Genomic DNA, 19,499 nt, shown 5'->3' on the forward strand with positions numbered 1-19,499 from the left:
TCGGAGACGAAGAAGCAACCTTCAGTGCAACCGTAGCACTCTTTTGTGCAACCGCCCAAACAACGCCCCCTCTACCCTCTGTCGAAACACTCGGCATTGCTGCTCCCTAAGGTGAGCTTCTCCTCATAGGCAATTCCGCTCTTATCCGGTCACGTTTGTGTGCCCGAATTTCGCAAGGCAACCTCCATGGGACATGGAAAAGACTCGAGAAGAGAGCTCGCTCACGGGAGAGAGAAGCCAAGGAGACCACGAGAGTGCTGAGAGTGGGACAGCGCTGAATAGGCGGGAGAAGCCTGCGCGTATAAACGGAGATATATATCCAATTGCAACGAAGGAACGTGCCAAAGATCGAGAACAATGGCAGAAATGCTAGTAACGTGCACTTCGGGACCAACGCATCACCGGAAGACAACCGCCAAACATCGAAAGAGTCGCGATGCTCCGCAACCTACGTGCAAAGCGGTCGCACACCGGGTAAGGGAGTGAGAGCCCCAAACATAGCTGGGCGAGGCGCTCACTCCGCTCTTTAATATCTCGTTAATACCGCCAAGGAAATGGCACAAGCACACACACACAAGCATCCTCGGAAGAGGACAGTTCGAGTGACAGGTCAAATCCAAGAGTTCCGAAGACTACCTCCAGGAACAATCGGGAACAAGACCGATTACAAGTCGTCGAGTCTGTTACTGGGCGAACACGAGATGCGCACAGGAAATCGATCAGCCCTCACAATGGCCCAAGGCCAGAGATCGGACTGCTACGATTTACCCCAACAATCATCGTGCCACTCTTCGCAGAGAGGTGATAGACGCCAACGAGCCCGCGCATAGCAATCGAGGTGTAAAAAGGGCGTTGAAGGCAGGAAGCCTGGACGAAAGAGGCTACGAGGTCACCTCGAAGCGGTCTAAGAATCGGGCGCACTTGGGGCGACTACCAGTGCCAACCCCTTATCCCGCGGTGCGTCCGACACACAGAAATTTCCAAGGCGGCCAAGGAGCCTCCCCGCATAGCAATCGGGGTGTGAGGTTACGGATGCAGCATTGATAGCAATCGAGGTGGGAGGCGAAGGATGCAGAAGTGAGAGCCGAGGGATGTAGCAGAGATAGCAATCGGGGTGTGTGATGCAGAAGAGATAGCAATCGAGGTGTGCGGTGGGAAGGGCCCAGCAGCCAGAATGCATGAAGCGACGGATGAAGCAGTGATGACAACCGGGCTGTGAGGAGAGGAGGGATGCAGCCAAGAAAGCAATCAGGGCTCGAGGCAAGGGATGCATCAAGGATAGCAATCATGTTGTGAGGCGAGATTCCAAAGGCTAAACGTGAGAGGCTGCAGGGTCGACTCAGAGAGGTCTATGCATGTGAGAGGCTGAAAGCAAGGTCAACTCGGAGCGGTCTATGCATCGGGCGCGCTTGGGGCGACTACCAGTGCCAACCCCTTATCCCGCGACGCGTCCGACAAAGAGAACGTTCCAAGGCGGCAGAGGAGGTTACCAGCCGAAGGATGCAGTAGCAATAACAGGTATAGTTCCGCGGCGGCCGAGAAGACTCACCGCATAGGAATCGGGATGCGAGGCGAGGGATGCGGCGGGAAGGCCCCGACGGCTAAACGGAAGAGGCTGCAGGGCCGCCTCGGAATGGTCCAAGCATCGGACGCGATTGGGACGACTACCAGTGCCAACCCCTTATCCCGCGATGCGTCCGATACACAGATAGTTCCAAGGCGGCCGAGGAGCCTCACCGCATATCAATCGGGGTGCGAGGCGAGGGATGGGGCGGGAAGGCCCCAACGGCTAGACGGAAGAGGCTTCAGGGCCACCTCGGAATGCTCCAAGCATCGGACGCGCTTGGGGCGACTACCAGTGCCAACCCCTTATCCCGCGATGCGTCCGATACACAGATGGTTCCAAGGCGGCCGAGGAGCCTCACCGCATAGCAATCGGGGGTGCGAGGCGAGGGATGGGGCGGGAAGGCCCCAACGGCTAGACGGAAGAGGCTTCAGGGCCGCCTCGGAATGGTCCAAGCATCGAACGCGCTTGGGGCGACTACCAGTGACAACCCCTCATCCCGCGATGCGTCCGATACGAAGATGGTTCCAAGGCGGCCGAGGAGCCTCACCGCATAGCAATCGGGGTGCGAGGTGGGGGATGCGGCGAGATGGCCCCAACGGCTAGACGGAAGAGGCCACAGGGCCGCGTCGGAATAGTCCAAGCATCGGACGCGCTTGGGGCGACTACCAGTGACAACCCCTTATCCCGCGATGCGTCCGATACGAAGATAGTTCCAAGGCGGCCGAGGAGCCTCACCGCATAGCAATCCGGGTGCGAGGTGGGGGATGCGGCGAGATGGCCCCAACGGCTAGACGGAAGAGGCTGCAGGGCCGCCTCGGAATAGTCCAAGCATCGGACGCGCTTGGGGCGACTACCAGTGACAACCCCTTATCCCGCGATGCTTCCGATACGAAGACAGTTCCAAGGCGGCCGAGGAGCCTCACCGCATAGCAATGGGGGTGCGAGGTGAGGGATGCGGCGAGATGGCCCCAACGGCTAGACGGAAGAGGCCACAGGGCCGCCTCGGAATAGTCCAAGCATCGGACGCGCTTGGGGCGACTACCAGTGACAACCCCTTATCCCGCGATGCATCCGATACGAAGATAGTTCCCAGGCGGCCGAGGAGCCTCACCGCATAGCAATCGGGGTGCGAGGCGAGGGATGCGGCGAGATGGCCCCAAAGGGTAGACGGAAGAGGCTACGGGGCCGCCTCGGAATAGTCCAAGCATCGAACGCGCTTGGGGCGACTACCACTGCCAACCCCTTATCCCGCGATGCGTCCGATACACAGATAGTTCCGAGGCGGCCGAGGAGCTGGGGGATGCGGCGAGATGGCCCCAACGGCTAGACGGAAGAGGCTGCAGGGCCGCCTCGGAATAGTCCAAGCATCGGACGCGCTTGGGGCGACTACCAGTGACAACCCCTTATCCCGCGATGCGTCCGATACACAGATAGTTCCGAGGCGGCCAAGGAGCCTCACCGCATAGCAATCGTGGTGCGAGGTGGGGGATGCAGCGAGATGGCCCCAACGGCTAGACGGAAGAGGCTGCAGGGCCGCCTCGGAATGGTCCAAGCATCGGACGCGCTTGGGGCGACTACCACTGCCAACCCCTTATCCCGCGATGCGTCCGATACACAGATAGTTCCAAGGCGGCCGAGGAGCCTCACCGAATAGCAATCGGGGTGCGAGGCGAGGGATGCGGCGAGAAAGCCCCAACGGCTAGAGGGAAGAGGCTTCAGGTCCGCCTCGGAATGGTCCAAGCATCGGACGCGCTTGGGGCGACTACCAGTGACAACCCCTTATCCCGCGACGCGTCCGATACACAGATAGTTCCAAGGCGGCCGAGGAGCCTCACCGCATAGCAATCGGGGTGCGAGGCGAGGGATGCGGCGAGAAGGACCCAACGGCTAGACGGAAGAGGCTTCAGGGCCGCCTCGGAATGGTCCAAGCATCGGACGCGCTTGGGGCGACTACCAGTGACAACCCCTTATCCCGCGACGCGTCCGATACACAGATAGTTCCAAGGCGGCCGAGGAGCCTCACCGCATAGCAATCGGGGTGCGAGGCGAGGGATGCGGCGAGAAGGACCCAACGGCTAGACGGAAGAGGCTTCAGGTCCGCCTCGGAATGGTCCAAGCATCGGACGCGCTTGGGGCGACTACCAGTGACAACCCCTTATCCCGCGACGCGTCCGATACACAGATAGTTCCAAGGCGGCCGAGGAGCCTCACCGCATAGCAATCGGGGTGCGAGGCGAGGGATGCGGCGAGAAGGACCCAACGGCTAGACGGAAGAGGCTTCAGGGCCGCCTCGGAATGGTCCAAGCATCGGACGCGCTTGGGGCGACTACCAGTGACAACCCCTTATCCCGCGATGCGTCCGATACACAGATAGTTCCAAGGCGGCCGAGGAGCCTCACCGCATAGCAATCGGGGTGCGAGGCGAGGGATGCGGCGAGAAGGACCCAACGGCTAGACGGAAGAGGCTTCAGGGCCGCCTCGGAATGGTCCAAGCATCGGACGCGCTTGGGGCGACTACCAGTGACAACCCCTTATCCCGCGACGCGTCCGATACACAGATAGTTCCAAGGCGGCCGAGGAGCCTCACCGCATAGCAATCGGGGTGCGAGGCGAGGGATGCGGCAAGAAGGACCCAACGGCTAGACGGAAGAGGCTTCAGGGCCGCCTCGGAATGGTCCAAGCATCGGACGCGCTTGGGGCGACTACCAGTGACAACCCCTTATCCCACGACGCGTCCGATACACAGATAGTTCCAAGGCGGCCGAGGAGCCTCACCGCATAGCAATCGGGGTGCGAGGCGAGGGATGCGGCGAGAAGGACCCAACGGCTAGACGGAAGAGGCTTCAGGTCCGCCTCGGAATGGTCCAAGCATCGGACGCGCTTGGGGCGACTACCAGTGACAACCCCTTATCCCGCGACGCGTCCGATACACAGATAGTTCCAAGGCGGCCGAGGAGCCTCACCGCATAGCAATCGGGGTGCGAGGCGAGGGATGCGGCGAGAAGGACCCAACGGCTAGACGGAAGAGGCTTCAGGGCCGCCTCGGAATGGTCCAAGCATCGGACGCGCTTGGGGCGACTACCAGTGACAACCCCTTATCCCGCGACGCGTCCGATACACAGATAGTTCCAAGGCGGCCGAGGAGCCTCACCGCATAGCAATCGGGGTGCGAGGCGAGGGATGCGGCGAGAAGGACCCAACGGCTAGACGGAAGAGGCTTCAGGGCCGCCTCGGAATGGTCCAAGCATCGGACGCGCTTGGGGCGACTACCAGTGACAACCCCTTATCCCGCGATGCGTCCGATACACAGATAGTTCCAAGGCGGCCGAGGAGCCTCACCGCATAGCAATCGGGGTGCGAGGCGAGGGATGCGGCGAGAAGGACCCAACGGCTAGACGGAAGAGGCTTCAGGGCCGCCTCGGAATGGTCCAAGCATCGGACGCGCTTGGGGCGACTACCAGTGACAACCCCTTATCCCGCGACGCGTCCGATACACAGATAGTTCCAAGGCGGCCGAGGAGCCTCACCGCATAGCAATCGGGGTGCGAGGCGAGGGATGCGGCGAGAAGGACCCAACGGCTAGACGGAAGAGGCTTCAGGGCCGCCTCGGAATGGTCCAAGCATCGGACGCGCTTGGGGCGACTACCAGTGACAACCCCTTATCCCGCGACGCGTCCGATACACAGATAGTTCCAAGGCGGCCGAGGAGCCTCACCGCATAGCAATCGGGGTGCGAGGCGAGGGATGCGGCGAGAAGGACCCAACGGCTAGACGGAAGAGGCTTCAGGGCCGCCTCGGAATGGTCCAAGCATCGGACGCGCTTGGGGCGACTACCAGTGACAACCCCTTATCCCGCGACGCGTCCGATACACAGACAGTTCCAAGGCGGCCGAGGAGCCTCACCGCATAGCAATCGGGGTGCGAGGCGAGGGATGCGGCGAGAAGGACCCAACGGCTAGACGGAAGAGGCTTCAGGGCCGCCTGGGAATGGTCCATGCATCGCACGCGCTTGGGGCGACTACCAGTGACAACCCCTTATCCCGCGACGCGTCCGATACACAGATAGTTCCAAGGCGGCCGAGGAGCCTCACCGCATAGCAATCGGGGTGCGAGGCGAGGGATGCGGCGAGAAGGACCCAACGGCTAGACGGAAGAGGCTTCAGGGCCGCCTCGGAATGGTCCAAGCATCGGACGCGCTTGGGGCGACTACCAGTGACAACCCCTTATCCCGCGACGCGTCCGATACACAGATAGTTCCAAGGCGGCCGAGGAGCCTCACCGCATAGCAATCGGGGTGCGAGTCGAGGGATGCGGCGAGAAGGACCCAACGGCTAGACGGAAGAGGCTTCAGGGCCGCCTCGGAATGGTCCAAGCATCGGACGCGCTTGGGGCGACTACCAGTGACAACCCCTTATCCCGCGATGCGTCTGATACACAGATAGTTCCAAGGCGGCCGAGGAGCCTCACCGCATAGCAATCGGGGTGCGAGGCAAGGGATGCGGCGAGAAGGACCCAACGGCTAGACGGAAGAGGCTTCAGGGCCGCCTCGGAATGGTCCAAGCATCGGACGCGCTTGGGGCGACTACCGTTGCCAACCCCTTATCCCGCGATGCGTCTGATACACAGATAGTTCCGAGGCGGCCGAGGAGCCTCACCGCATAGCAATCGGGTTGCGAGGCAGATTATTGGGAAGGGAACCCCCTGGGATGCGGCTCAAGCAGTGCCCAAAGGGACTGGAATGCGGAATCACATCGAGAGACCCAAATGCTATACGAGGGCTCAAATCGAATTATCGATTTGGCCACGACATGGACGCATCGGAACGACTACCTTTGCCGAACCACTCGCAATTGCATCCATACCGAAACCAATAGACATTTCCGTTAGAGCCCTCGCATAGCATTCGGGAATCTCGCATGCCCCTCTAAATCGACCAATGCTGGCGCTCAACGAAAATCCGAGCGCTACCACCGTTCGAGCGCCAGCATTGGTCGAGTTAGAGGGGCACGGGGGAGAATGCTCCAGTCAACACCTCCCCTATATAAGTTATTTGTCCGATTCTCGCACAACCGTAGTCTGCCTCGTCGAATCAAACAACGGTCCCAGATTCCGACTTCCGTTCCGTAGAGACCCAAAAGCTAGATGGAGGCTCGCAAGAAAGAGAGTCGGCGCATAGCAATCGGGTTTCTCGAACGTTTAGGGACCGAGCTCACTTGCGGATAGGGCAAAATCCGCCAAGCAACCCAAAAGCTAGACGGGGGCTCGAATCGAATCGCCTAGGCGGCCACAACAACGACGTGTTGGATCGACTACCAGTGCCAAACCATTCAGCAAGACTAGTCTGTGTCGAGGCCGGATAGAGATTCTCAGAGAGCGCCCGTATAGCATTTAGGAGACCTGCCGCGTCCCTCACACTCGACAAATGGTGGTGCACGTTTATAAATCCGAGCGATCCCAACCCTTTCAAGCACCAACATCGGTCGAGATAGAGGGGCACGGAGGGGGCTGCGTGAGACAACACAGTCCCCTATATAAGTTATTTGTCCGATTCTCACACATCCGAAGAATGGTCATCAAATCGGACAACAGCCCAAACTTCCGACTTCCGTCCCAGAAAGCCCAAGAGCTATCTAAAACGTTCATGGCCGGAACTCGATCGCGGCTATACCAGTCCGCCAAGCAACCCAAAAGCTAGACTGGAGCTCTAGTCGAATCACCTCTGTGGCCATTGCAAGGACGTGTTGGAGCGACTACCATTGCCGAACCATTCCGCAGGTCGAGTCCATACCAAGGCCGCATAGAGATTCACGATGAGCTCCTGCATAGCAATCAGGAGACTTGCCGTGTCCATCACAATCGATAAATCCTGGTGCAAGATTTTTGCATCCGAGCGCTCCAACCAGTCGAGCACCAGCATCAATCGACATAAACGGGCACGGGGGGAGGATGCTCGAGAACACTACCTCCCCTATATAAGTTATTTGTCCGATTCTCAAGCAGCCGAAGTCTGGTCATCGAATCGGGTCAAAGACCACAACTTCCGACTTTACCCACAATGCAAGTCATCGAATCGAACATCGGCCCCCGAGTCGGACTCCATGCGTATGTCAGGTCATCGGACCCAAATTCCGCCTTCCTGCGCATGGCGGGCCATCAATATCAACTCGGTCATCGGACCCAAACTCCGCCTTTCTGCGCATGGCACGCCTTCAAATCGGTCATCGGACCCAAATTCCGCCTTCCTGTGCATGGCGGGCCATCAACATCAACTCGGTCATCGGACCCAAATTCCGCCTTTCTGCGCATGGCACGCCATCAACTCGGTCATCGGACCCAAATTCCGCCTTCCTGCGCATGGCAGGTCATCGGACACAAATTCAGACCTCGCCAATATGCCTACGTATCGAATCGGTCATCGGACCCAACTTCCGACTTCATCCATACTGTAGGGTCTTTGAGGTTGGCGCGGTGCGCTCAACCCGGGGAGTCGACCCATCGAAGCATACACCTCCCCTATATAAGCTATTTGTCCGATTCCCACACCTGTGTAGTTTGCACCTCTGACCAGGACATCGACCCCAACTTCCGAACTCGACTGCAACGACGGCACCAGCGCCTTGGTGCGCACCTTGCGACGCACAGTCCCAACATTCGCCTTCCTGCACATGGCAGGTCATCGGACCCAAATTCCGACCTCGCGAGTATGCCTACATATCGAATCGGTCATCGGACACAACTTCCGACTTCATCCATACCGTAGGGTCTTTGAGGTTGGCGCGGTGCGCTCAACCCGGGGAGTCGACCCAACGAAGCATACACCTCCCCTATATAAGCTATTTGTCCGATTCCCACACCTGTGTAGTTTGCACCTCCGATCAGGACATCGACCCCAACTTCCGAACTCGCCTGCAACGACCGAACCAGCGCCTTGGTGCGCACCTTGCAACGCACAGTGCCAACATTCGCCTTCCTGCACATGGCAGGTCATCGGACCCAAATTCCGACCTCGCGAGTATGCCTACATATCGAATCGGTCATCGGACCCAACTTCCGACTTCATCCATACCGTAGGGTCTTTGAGGTTGGCGCGGTGCGCTCAACCCGGGGAGTCGACCCAACGAAGCATACACCTCCCCTATATAAGCTATTTGTCCGATTCCCACACCTGTGTAGCTTGCACCTCCGATCAGGACATCGACCCCAACTTCCGAACTCGACTAAAAAGACCGCACCAGCACCTTGGTGTGCACCTTGCAACGCACAGTGCCAACATTCGCCTTCCTGCACATGGCAGGTCATCGGACCCAAATTCCGACCTCATGAGCATACCTACTAATCGAATCGGTCATCGGACCCAACTTCCGACTTCATCCATACCGTAGGGTCTTTGAGGTTGGCGCGGTGCGCTCAACCTGGGGAGTCGACCCATCGAAGCATACACCTCCCCTATATAAGCTATTTGTCCGATTCCGACACCTGTGTAGTTTGCACCTCCGCTCAGGACATCGACCCCAACTTCCGAACTCGCCTGCAACGACCGAACCAGCGCCTTGGTGCGCACCAAAAGTGCGCACTTTTGGAGGGCACTTTTGTGCGCTCCAAAGGTGCGCACTTTTGGAGGGCACTTTTGTGCGCTCCAAAGGTGCGCACTTTTGGAGGGCACTTTTTGGAGGGCACTTTTGTGCGCTCCAAAGGTGCGCACTTTTGGAGGGCACTTTTTGGAGGGCACTTTTCTGCGCTCCAAAGGTGCGCACTTTTGGAGGGCACTTTTTGGAGGGCACTTTTCTGCGCTCCAAAGGTGCGCACTTTTGGAGGGCACTTTTTGGAGGGCACTTTTCTGCGCTCCAAAGGTGCGCACTTTTGGAGGGCACTTTTTGGAGGGCACTTTTCTGCGCTCCAAAGGTGCGCACTTTTGGAGGGCACTTTTGTGCACTCCAAAGGTGCACACTTTTGGAGGGCACTTTTTGGAGGGCACTTTTCTGCACTCCAAAGGTGCGCACTTTTGGAGGGCACTTTTTGGAGGGCACTTTTGTGCGCTCCAAAGGTGCGCACTTTTGGAGGGCACTTTTTGGAGGGCACTTTTGTGCGCTCCAAAGGTGCGCACTTTTGGAGGGCACTTTTGTGCACTCCAAAGGTGCGCACTTTTGGAGGGCACTTTTCCTGCGCTCCAAAGGTGCACACCTAGGTGAGCACCTTCGACCACACCTTGTAGCACACCAAACTCTGACTTTCGACTTCATCCGCAATGCAGGGTCTTTGAGGTTGGCGCAATGCGCACAACCAGGGGAGTCGACCCATCAAACCCAACACCTCCCCTATATAAGCTATTTGTCTGATTCTCATACATGCGTAGCCTGCAGGAGCAATTAGGACATCGACCCCAACTTTCGGCTTCTAAACGAAAACAAGGTCTTTGAGGTTGGTGTAATGCGAACAACTAGGGGAGTCAACCCATCAAACCCAACACCTCCCCTATATAAGCTATTTGTCTGATTCTCATACATGTGTAGTCTACAGGAGCAATTAGGACATCGACCCCAACTTTTGACTTCTTAACGAAAACAAGGTCTTTGAGGTTGACGTAATGCGCACAACCAGGGGAGTCGACCCATCAAACCCAACACCTCCCCTATATAAGCTATTTGTCCGATTCTCATACATGTGTAGCCTACAGGAGCCATTAGGACATTGACCCCAACTTTTGACTTCTTAACGAAAACAAGGTCTTTGAGGTTGGCGTAATGCGCACAACCAAGGGAGTTGACCCATCAAACCCAACACCTCCCCTATATAAGCTATTTGTCTGATTCTCATACATGTGTAGCCTGCAACAACGATTAGGACATCCACCCCAACTTCTGAATTCGTCTGCGTTGACCGCACCAAAGGTGCACGCCTTGGTGCTCACCAAAATCCGACTTCCGACTTCTTCTGCTATGCGGGGTCTTTGAGGTTGGCGCAGTGCGCACAACCAGGGGAGTCAACCCACCGAATGCAACACCTCCCCTATATAAGCTATTTGTCTGATTCTCATACATGCGTAGACTGCAGCAATGATTAGGACATCCACCCCAACTTTTGACTTCTTAAACAAGACAGGGTCTTTGAAGTTGGTGCAGTGCACACAACCAGGGGAGTCGACCCATCAAACGCAACACCTCCCCTATATAAAGCTATTTGTCCGATTCTCATACGTGTAGTCTGCAGCAGCGATTAGGACATCGACCCCAACTTCCGAATTCGTTTGCATTGACCGCACCAAAGGTGCACGCCTTGGTGTGCACCTTGGAGTGCACTTTGGTGCTCACCTCGGTGCACACTTTGGTGTGCACCTCGGTGTGCACCAAAGGTGCGCACCTTGGAGCGCACCAAAGGTGTACACTTTGGAGCGCACCACATAGGGTCTTTGAGAGGTTGGCGCAGTGCGCACACCAAGGTGGGTGTTGAGGTGCGTGCCGAGGTGGGTGGGTGCTAGGGTGCGCTCCATGGTGGGTGCCAGGGTGGGTGCGTGCTAGGGTGGATTCCAAAGAGGGTCATAGGGTGGGTGCCAAGGTGGGTTGGTGATATAGTGGGTTCAAAGGTGGGTACTAGGGTGGGTTCCAAGGTGGGTCACAAGTTGGGTGCCAGGATGCGTGGGTGTTAGGTTGGGTGCCAAGGTGGGCTCCTGCGTGGGTGGGTGCTAGGGTGGGTTTCAAGGTGGACGCGAGGGCGGGTGCCAAGGTGGGTAACAAGTTGGGTGTTAGGATGGGTGAGTGCTAGAGTGGGTGCCAAGGTGGGTGGGTGCTAAGGTGGATGCCAAGGTGGTTCACAGGGTGGGTGGGTTCTAGGGTGAGTTCCAAGGTGGGTCACAGGTTTAGTGCTAGGGTGCGTGTCAAGGCAGGTGTCGAGGTGCCTGGGTGCTAGGGTGTGGATGCCAATGTGGGTCATAGGGTGGGTACTAGGGTGGGCTGCAATGTGGGTGCCAAGGTGGGTAACATGCTCGGTTGGTTCTAAATTGGGTGTCAGGGTGGGTGTGCACCCACCTTGCCCGAGGTGGGTGCCAAGGTGCCAGTGTGGGTGGGTGCTAAGGTGGATGCCAAGGTGGGTGAGAAGGTGGGTGATAGGTTGAGTGGTAGGATGGGTGGGTGCCAAGATGGGTCACAGGGTGGGTGCAAGGGTGGGTAGGTGCTAGGGTTGGTGTCAGGGTGGGTGGGTGCTAGGTTGGGTTCCAAGGTGGGTGCGAGGGTGAGTGTCAAGGTGGGTCACAGGTTAGGTGCTAGGATGGGTGAGTGCTAGGGTGCAAAGGTGCCAGGGTGGGTGCTAGGATGGGTCGATGCTAGGGTGAGTGGCAAGGTGGGTCCACAAGTGTCAAGGTGGGTGCCGAGGTGGGTGCCAACTTGGGTTCCAAGGTGGGTGCCAAGTGGGCGACTGCTATGGTGGATGCCAAGGTGGGTCACGGGGTGGGTGCCAAGTTGCTAGGTTGTGTTCCAAGGTGGGTGCCAACGTGGCTGCTAGGGTGCGTGGGTTAAAGGGTGTGTCACAACGTGGGTGCCAGGATGGGTGCGCACCCACACTGGCCAAGACGGGTGCAAGGTTGGGTTCCAAGCCCGGTCACAGGCTGGGTGCTAGGATGGGTGGGTGCCAAGGTGGGCACCAGGGTGGGTGCACCCACCCTGGCCAAGGTGGGTCACGGGGTGGGTCCTAGGGTGGGTAACAGGGTGGGTACTAAGGTGCGTGCCAAGGTGGGTCATGGGGTGGGTGCCAAGGTGGGCACCAGGGTGGGTGTGCACCAACCCTAGCCAGGGTAGGTCACGGGGTGGTTGTCGGGGTGGGCGTCAAGGAGCCAAGGTGGGTGGCAAGTAGCCAAGTTGCGTGCCAAGGTGGGTGTCGGGGTGGGTGCCAAGGATCCAAGGTGGGTGCCAAGGAACCAAGGTGGGTGTCTGGGTGGGTGCCGAGGTGGGAGCCAGGGTGGGTCCCAAGGTGAGTGCAAAGGTGGGTGCCAGGGTCAAGGTGAGTGCCAATGTGGGTTCCAAGGTGCCAGGGTCAGGGTGAGTGCCAATGTGGGTTCAAAGGTGCTAAGTTGGGTGCGAGGTTGGGTGCGAGGGTGGGTGGGTGCCAAGGTGTGCTAGGTGGAAGCCCGGGTGGGTCGGCATCCCATGGGTGTCGAGTTGGGTGCCTGATGGGTGCTTCTTGTCAAGTTTTAGTCGTCGGGACTCATTTCGAGCCTTAGAGGTCGTTTCTTGTCCGGTTGCCCTGTCTTCGACCTGGGAACCCAATTTTGGTCCTCGGGTCCCATTTTTTTTTGTCTCGCATCCCACTTTTGGCCTGTGGCCTTTTCGGGGTCGATTCTCGTTTTGGGCATCAGAGCATGTTTCTTCTCCTAAAACCCAATATTTGTTTATTAAGTCTCGGAACACATTTTTGTTCTCGTGGACCCATCATGGGTCTTGGAACGCATTTGTGGTCCTTGGGTCCCATTTTGCATCCCGAAACTTGTGTTTTGGTGCTTGATCCCTATTTTGGGTGCCCACCTTGCACCAAGTGCGCACCCGGGGCAAACCGAGCGCCTTGGTGCACCGGGGCAAGATCGAGCGTGCACCCGAGGCGCCCCGAACATGCACCAAGGTGCACTCGGCCCACATGTGAGCGCAGGTCGTTGCGCCCGAGGTGGTGTGTGGGCACCGCGTTGCAGACGGGACACTGCACGCACACGACGCCCCGTCCAGGTGCACGCACGTAGGCCGGGCCGGGTGCACACCCGACGCCCTAGCAAGGTGCGCGCACCCGGGCAGGGCTCACACTTGGCGAACGGGGCGCACTTCGCGAGGGAGGGTGTGCACCTCGACGGGGGTGGGTGGCCGGGGTGGATTCGCACGTGGGTCGCGGTTTGCTAAGTACACACTGCGACAAGCTCATAACGGGTGCGATCATACCAGCGTTAGTGCACCGGATCCCATCAGAACTCCGCAGTTAAGCGCGCTTGGGCCGGAGTAGTACTGGGATGGGTGACCTCCCGGGAAGTCCCGGTGTTGCACCCTTTCTTAGTTTTTCGCCGGGCGTCGCAATGCTATTTGAATAAACCTTTTGCCCGTTTGCGTTCTCGTCGGGGCCGGGCCGGGCCGGGGTGCGCTGCCCGCACTACCGCGCGCGCGGGGGCGACACCGAGCGCGCACCCGAGGCGCCCCGAGCACACAGGCCACGGTGCAACCCGGGCGTTGTGCGCGCACCCCGGTGCGCCCGAGGTGCTGCGCGCGCACCCAGGTGAAATCGGTGTGCACCTCGGCCAGTGCGCGCTCGGTCGAGTCGCGCACGTTGGCCAAGGTGCACGGTGATGTTTCTTACTCTAAGGTTCCGCACCAGACGCCCGGGACAGGTGAGCGAAGCTGGGCGGGGCCGGGTGCGCGGCCGGGGCAGGTGCACGCAGCTGGAGAGAGCTTTGGAGCACACCAGAGGTGCGCACCTTGGAGCACACTTCGGAGCGCACCAATGATGCGCTCCATTCAAAAGTTTCCTGAAAAGGCAAAAAAAGTTGAGATTATAGAATTTCCCACTTGAGAGATTGTAAAAAAAAAAAATTTAAAATGAAGGAAACGCGGGTGCCAAGGTGTGCGCGCCCGGGTGCGCAGCCCAGCCAAGGTGTGCGCACCAAGGCGCCCACCCTGGCGAAGGTGCACGCAAGGTGCGCACCCGAGGCAAACCGGACAATTAACCCAACTTTCGACTTCGCGCGCACCTGCGCACCTTGGAGCGCACTTCGGAGCGCTCCTTGGTGCGCACCAATCTTGGGCACCTCGGAGTGCACCATGGCGCCCACCAAGGTGCGCACCCGGGGCAAACCGAGCTCCGACTTCGTGCGCACCTTGGAGCGCACGAAAGGTGCGCACCATGGCGCCCACCAAGGTGCGCAGCCCAGCCAAGGCGTGCGCATCAAGGTGCGCACCCTGGCGAAGGTGCGCACCCGGGGCAAACCGAGCTCCGACTTCGTGCGCACCTTGGAGCGCACAAAGGGTGCGCAACCCAGCCAAGGTGTGCGCACCCCGGGCAAACCGAGCTCCGAATCGTGCGCACCTTGGAGCACACTTCGGAGCCCTCCTTGGTGCGCACCGATGTTGCGCACCTCGGAGCGCACCCGGGGAAAACAATGCAATTAACCCGACTTTCGACTTCGTGGGCACCTCGGAGCGCTCTCGGGTTCGCACCTCGGAGCACACCGAGGTGCGCACCTTTGATGCGCTGCCTTCACCAATTTCCAGAAAAGGCAAGAAAACATTGAGAAGGTGTGCGCACCGAGGTGCCCACCCTGGCGAAGGTGCACGCGAGGTGCGCACCCGGGGCAAACCGGGCTCCGACTTCGTGCACGCCATGCTGCGCACCTTGGAGGGCCATGGTGCGCACCTTGGAGCACACTTCGGAGCGCTCAATGGTGCCCAACCCAGCCAAGGTGCCCACCGCGGCGAAGGTGCACGCGAGGTGCGCACCCGGGGCAAACCGGGCTCCGACTTCGTGCACGCCGCACCTTGGAGCACACTTCGGAGCGCTCCTTGGTGCGCACCAGGGCGCGCAACCCAGCCGAGGTGCCCACCCCGGCGAAGGTGCACGCGGGGTGCGCACCCGGGGCAAACCGGGCTCCGACTTCGTGCACGCCATGGTGCCCACCGCGGCGAAGGTGCACGCGAGGTGCGCACCCGGGGCAAACCGGGCTCCGACTTCGTGCACGCCGCACCTTGGAGCACACTTCGGAGCGCTCCTTGGTGCGCACCAGGGCGCGCAACCCAGCCGAGGTGCCCACCCCGGCGAAGGTGCACGCGAGGTGCGCACCCGGGGCAAACCGGGCTCCGACTTCGTGCACGCCATGGTGCCCACCGCGGCGAAGGTGCACGCGAGGTGCGCACCCGGGGCAAACCGGGCTCCGACTTCGTGCACGCCGCACCTTGGAGCACACTTCGGAGCGCTCCTTGGTGCGCACCATGGTGCCCACCAGGGCGCGCAACCCCGCCGAAGGTGCACGCGAGGTGCGCACCCGGGGCAAACCGGGCTCCGACTTCGTGCACGCCGCACCTTGGAGCACACTTCGGAGCGCTCCTTGGTGCGCACCAGGGCGCGCAACCCCGCCGAAGGTGCACGCGAGGTGCGCACCCGGGGCAAACCGGGCTCCGACTTCGTGCACGCCATGGTGCGCACCAGGGTGCCCACCGCGGCGAAGGTGCGCACCCGGGGCAAACCGGGCTCCGACTTCGTGCACGCCGCACCTTGGAGCACACTTCGGAGCGCTCCTTGGTGCGCACCAGGGCGCGCAACCCAGCCGAGGTGCCCACCCCGGCGAAGGTGCACGCGAGGTGCGCACCCGGGGCAAACCGGGCTCCGACTTCGTGCACGCCATGGTGCCCACCGCGGCGAAGGTGCGCACCCGGGGCAAACCGGGCTAGGACTTCGTGCACGCCGCACCTTGGAGCACACTTTGGAGCGCTCCTTGGTGCGCACCATGGTGCCCACCAGGCCGCGCAACCCAGCCAAGGTGTGCGCACCAAGGTGCACGCGAGGTGCGCACCCGGGGCAAACCGGGGTCCGGCTTCGTGCACGCCGCACCTTGGAGCACACATCGGGGCGCTCCCGGGTTCGCACCGGCGTTGCGCACCGTGGTGGGCACCTCGGAGCGCACCGTGGTGGGCACCTCGGAGCACACCAAGGTGGGCAGCGAGGTGCGCACCTTTGATGCGATGCCTTCACTAATTTCCATAAAAGGCAAAAAAAAATGAGATTTTAAAATTTCCGTTTTGAAAGATAGTGAGAAAAAGGGAATGCTGGTGCCATCTTGAGCCCGCCCTGGTGCGCAGCCCAGCCAAGGTGTGCGCACCAAGGTGCCCACCCTGGCGAAGGTGCGCGCCCGGGCAATTAACCCAACTTCCAACTTCGCGCGCGCCAGGGTGGGAGCGCACCCAACAACCGGGCCTGGGAAGAGCCAATGCGAGAAACCCCACCAAACGCTCTGACAAAAAAAGAGGGGGCGCTCCAGTAACCCCGCTTCGGAGCGCACCCTGGGCAAACCCAGCCAGGGTGCCCACCCCGGCCAAGGTGCAGGCGAGGTGCGCACCCGGGGCAAACCGGGCTCCGACAACGTGCACGCCGCACCTTGGAGCACACTTCGTAGCGCTCCCGGGTGCGCACCTCAGAGCACACCAAGGTGGGCAGCGAGGTGCGCACCTTTGATGCGCTGCCTTCACTAATTTCCAGAAAAGGCAAAAAAAAGAGGAGATTTTAAAATTTCCGTTTTGAAAGATAGTGAAAAAAACGGAACGCGGGTGCCATCTTGAGCCCGCCCTGGTGCACAGCCCAGGTAAGGTGCCCACCCTGGCAAAGGTGCGCACCCGGGCAATTAACCCTACTTCCGACTTCGTGCGCGCCAGGGTGGCAACCGGGCCTGGGAAGAGCCAATGCGAGAAACCCCACCAAACGCTCCGACAAAAAAAGAGGCGGCGCTCCAATAACCCCGCTTCGGAGCGCAGCCGGGGCAAACCCAGCCAAGGTGCCCACCCCGACGAAGGTGCACGCGAGGTGCGCACCCGGGGCAAACCGGGCTCCGACAACGTGCACGCAGCACCTTGGAGCACACTTCGAAGCACTCCCGGGTGCCCACCGGCGTTGCGCACCGTGGTGGGCAGCGAGGTGCGCACCTTTGATGCGCTGCCTTCACTAATTTCCAGAAAAGGCAAAAAAAAATGAGATTTTAAAATTTCCGTTTTGAAAGATAGTGAAAAAAACGGAACGCGGGTGCCATCTTGAGCCCGCCCTGGTGCGCAGCCCAGGCAAGGCATGCGCACCAAGGTGCCCACCCGCGGTGCACGCCCGGGGCAAACCGGGCTCCGACTTCGTGCAGGCCGCACCTTGGAGCACACTTCGGAGCGCTCCTTGGTGCGCACCATGGTGCCCACCAGGGCGCACCCGGGGCAAACCGGGCTCCGACTTCGTGCACGCCGCACCTTGGAGCACACATCGGAGCGCTCCCAGGTTCGCACCAGCGTTGCGCACCTTTGATGCGCTGCCTTCACTAATTTCCAGAAAAGGCAAAAAAAAACGATATTTTAAAATTTCCGTTCTGAAAGATAGTGAAAAAAACGGAACGCGGGTGCCATCTTGAGCCCTTCCTGGTGCGCAGCCCAGGCAAGTTGTGCGCACCAAGGTGCCCACCCTGGCGGAGGTGCGCGCCCGGGGCAAACCGGGCTCCGACTTCGTGCACTGCATGGTGCCCACCAAGGCGCGCAACCCAGCCAAGGTGCCCACCGCAGCGAAGGTGCACGCGAGGTGCGCACCCGAGGTGCACACCCGGGGCAAACCGAGCTCCGACTTCGTGCACGCCGCACCTTGGAGCACACTTCAGAGCGCTCCTTGGTGCGCACCAGGGCGCGCAACCCAGCCAAGGTGCTCACCCCGGCGAAGGTGCACGCGAGGTGCGCACCCGGGGCAAGCCGGGCTCGGACTTCGTGCACGCCGCACCTTGGAGCACACATCGGAGCGCTCCCGGGTTCGCACCAGCATTGCGCACCTTTGATGCGCTGCCTTCACTAATTTCCAGAAAAGGCAAAAAAAAAAAAAAAACGAGATTTTAAAATTTCCGTTTTGAAAGATAGTGAAAAAAACGGAACGCGGGTGCCATCTTGAGCCCGCCCTGGTGTGCAGCCCAGGCAAGTTGTGCGCACCAAGGCACCCACCCTGGCCAAGGTGGGTCACGGGGTGGGTCCTAGGGTGGGTAACGGGGTGGGTACTAAGGTGCGTGCCAAGGTGGGTCATGGGGTGGGTGCCAAGGTGGGCACCAGGGTGGGTGTGCACCAACCCTAGCCAGGGTAGGTCACGGGGTGGTTGTCGGGGTGGGCGTCAAGGAGCCAAGGTGGGTGGCAAGTAGCCAAGTTGCGTGCCAAGGTGGGTGTCGGGGTGGGTGCCAAGGATCCAAGGTGGGTGCCAAGGAACCAAGGTGGGTGTCTGGGTGGGTGCCGAGGTGGGAGCCAGGGTGGGTCCCAAGGTGAGTGCAAAGGTGGGTGCCAGGGTCAAGGTGAGTGCCAATGTGGGTTCCAAGGTGCCAGGGTCAGGGTGAGTGCCAATGTGGGTTCAAAGGTGCTAAGTTGGGTGCGAGGTTGGGTGCGAGGGTGGGTGGGTGCCAAGGTGTGCTAGGTGGAAGCCCGGGTGGGTCGGCATCCCATGGGTGTCGAGTTGGGTGCCTGATGGGTGCTTCTTGTCAAGTTTTAGTCGTCGGGACTCATTTCGAGCCTTAGAGGTCGTTTCTTGTCCGGTTGCCCTGTCTTCGACCTGGGAACCCAATTTTGGTCCTCGGGTCCCATTTTTTTTTGTCTCGCATCCCACTTTTGGCCTGTGGCCTTTTCGGGGTCGATTCTCGTTTTGGGCATCAGAGCATGTTTCTTCTCCTAAAACCCAATATTTGTTTATTAAGTCTCGGAACACATTTTTGTTCTCGTGGACCCATCATGGGTCTTGGAACGCATTTGTGGTCCTTGGGTCCCATTTTGCATCCCGAAACTTGTGTTTTGGTGCTTGATCCCTATTTTGGGTGCCCACCTTGCACCAAGTGCGCACCCGGGGCAAACCGAGCGCCTTGGTGCACCGGGGCAAGATCGAGCGTGCACCCGAGGCGCCCCGAACATGCACCAAGGTGCACTCGGCCCACATGTGAGCGCAGGTCGTTGCGCCCGAGGTGGTGTGTGGGCACCGCGTTGCAGACGGGACACTGCACGCACACGACGCCCCGTCCAGGTGCACGCACGTAGGCCGGGCCGGGTGCACACCCGACGCCCTAGCAAGGTGCGCGCACCCGGGCAGGGCTCACACTTGGCGAACGGGGCGCACTTCGCGAGGGAGGGTGTGCACCTCGACGGGGGTGGGTGGCCGGGGTGGATTCGCACGTGGGTCGCGGTTTGCTAAGTACACACTGCGACAAGCTCATAAC

General features: G+C 60.0%; 1 non-coding gene across 1 annotated transcript; it reads left to right on the forward strand.

The window, feature by feature from the left end:
* The first annotated feature begins 13,465 nt into the window (after positions 1–13,465).
* LOC131864337 (5S ribosomal RNA) lies at positions 13,466–13,584 on the forward strand. Its single transcript, XR_009363169.1, has one exon. It is a non-coding gene; the product is annotated as a 5S ribosomal RNA (ribosomal RNA).
* The last annotated feature ends 5,915 nt before the right edge of the window (positions 13,585–19,499 follow it).

This window comes from Cryptomeria japonica, unplaced genomic scaffold (assembly GCF_030272615.1).
Source record: "Cryptomeria japonica unplaced genomic scaffold, Sugi_1.0 HiC_scaffold_83, whole genome shotgun sequence".
Classification (NCBI taxonomy): Eukaryota; Viridiplantae; Streptophyta; class Pinopsida; order Cupressales; family Cupressaceae; genus Cryptomeria; species Cryptomeria japonica.